Here is a 2,500-nt window from a genome sequence, read left to right on the forward strand (position 1 = left end):
GGCCAAAAACTGGCCAAAACAGCCCAAAAACGGGCCAAAACTGGCCATTTTTTGCTGCGCGAGCGAGCGGAGAGCGGCGAACAGCGAGCGAAGCGCGAGGCAGCACCGTCCCTGCTATACGAAAGCCCCATCCAGCCCTGTGCCACCCGGGGGGTTCCAGGGTGCTGAGATGGCTGACATTTTGCTCCGCTCACGACGGTCACCGCGCCACACAAGAACAGCCCAAAAACAGGCCAAAACAGCCCAAAAACGGGCCAAAACTGGCCATTTTTGGCTGCGCGAGCGAGCGGCGAGCGGCGAACAGCGAGCGAAGCGAGAGGCAGCACCGTCCCTGCTATACGAAAGCCCCATCCAGCCCTGTGCCACCCGGGGGGTTCCAGGGTGCTGAGATGGCTGACGTTTTGCTCCGCTCACGACGGTCACCGCACCACGCAAGAACAGGCCAAAAACTGGCCAAAACAGCCCAAAAACGGGCCAAAACTGGCCATTTTTGGCTGCGCGAGCGAGCGGCGAGCGGCGAACAGCGAGCGAAGCGAGAGGCAGCACCGTCCCTGCTATACGAAAGCCCCATCCAGCCCTGTGCCACCCGGGGGGTTCCAGGGTGCTGAGATGGCTGACGTTTTGCTCCGCTCTCGACGGTCACCGCGCAATGCAAGAACAGGCCAAAAACTGGCCAAAACGGCCCAAAAACGGGCCAAAACTGGCCATTTTTGGCTGCGCGAGCGAGCAGCGAGCGGCGGACAGCGAGCGAAGCGAGAGGCAGCACCGTCCCTGCTATACGAAAGCCCCATCCAGCCCTGTGCCACCCGGGGGGTTCCAGGGTGCTGAGATGGCTGACGTTTTGCTCCGCTCTCGACGGTCACCGCGCAATGCAAGAACAGGCCAAAAACTGGCCAAAACGGCCCAAAAACGGGCCAAAACTGGCCATTTTTGGCTGCGCGAGCGAGCGGCGAGCGGCGGACAGCGAGCGAAGCGAGAGGCAGCACCGTCCCTGCTATACGAAAGCCCCATCCAGCCCTGTGCCACCCGGGGGGTTCCAGGGTGCTGAGATGGCTGACGTTTTGCTCCGCTCTCGACGGTCACCGCGCAATGCAAGAACAGGCCAAAAACTGGCCAAAACGGCCCAAAAACGGGCCAAAACTGGCCATTTTTGGCTGCACGAGCGAGCGGCGAGCGGCGGACAGCGAGCGAAGCGAGAGGCAGCACCGTCCCTGCTATACGAAAGCCCCATCCAGCCCTGTGCCACCCGGGGGGTTCCAGGGTGCTGAGATGGCTGACGTTTTGCTCCGCTCTCGACGGTCACCGCGCAATGCAAGAACAGGCCAAAAACTGGCCAAAACGGCCCAAAAACGGGCCAAAACTGGCCATTTTTGGCTGCACGAGCGAGCGGCGAGCGGCGGACAGCGAGCGAAGCGAGAGGCAGCACCGTCCCTGCTATACGAAAGCCCCATCCAGCCCTGTGCCACCCGGGGGGTTCCAGGGTGCTGAGATGGCTGACGTTTTGCTCCGCTCTCGACGGTCACCGCGCAATGCAAGAACAGGCCAAAAACTGGCCAAAACGGCCCAAAAACGGGCCAAAACTGGCCATTTTTGGCTGCACGAGCGAGCGGCGAGCGGCGGACAGCGAGCGAAGCGAGAGGCAGCACCGTCCCTGCTATACGAAAGCCCCATCCAGCCCTGTGCCACCCGGGGGGTTCCAGGGTGCTGAGATGGCTGACGTTTTGCTCCGCTCTCGACGGTCACCGCGCAATGCAAGAACAGGCCAAAAACTGGCCAAAACGGCCCAAAAACGGGCCAAAACTGGCCATTTTTGGCTGCACGAGCGAGCGGCGAGCGGCGGACAGCGAGCGAAGCGAGAGGCAGCACCGTCCCTGCTATACGAAAGCCCCATCCAGCCCTGTGCCACCCGGGGGGTTCCAGGGTGCTGAGATGGCTGACGTTTTGCTCCGCTCTCGACGGTCACCGCGCAATGCAAGAACAGGCCAAAAACTGGCCAAAACGGCCCAAAAACGGGCCAAAACTGGCCATTTTTGGCTGCGCGAGCGAGCGGCGAGCGGCGGACAGCGAGCGAAGCGAGAGGCAGCACCGTCCCTGCTATATACGAAAGCCCCATCCAGCCCTGTGCCACCCGGGGGGTTCCAGGGTGCTGAGATGGCTGACGTTTTGCTCCGCTCACGACGGTCACCGCACCACGCAAGAACGGACCATAAACAGGCCAAAACAGCCCAAAAACGGGCCAAAACTGGTCATTTTTGGCTGCGCGAGCGAGCGGCGAGCGGCGAACAGCGAGCGAAGCGTGAGGCAGCACCGTCCCTGCTATACGAAAGCCCCATCCAGCCCTGTGCCACCCGGGGGGTTCCAGGGTGCTGAGATGGCTGACGTTTTGCTCCGCTCACGACGGTCACCGCGCCATGCAAGAACGGACCAAAAACAGGCCAAAACAGCCCAAAAACGGGCCAAAACTGGCCATTTTTGGCTGAGCGAGCGAGCGGTGAGCGGC

This window comes from Musa acuminata, unplaced genomic scaffold (genome assembly GCF_036884655.1).
Source record: "Musa acuminata AAA Group cultivar baxijiao unplaced genomic scaffold, Cavendish_Baxijiao_AAA HiC_scaffold_248, whole genome shotgun sequence".
Classification (NCBI taxonomy): Eukaryota; Viridiplantae; Streptophyta; class Magnoliopsida; order Zingiberales; family Musaceae; genus Musa; species Musa acuminata.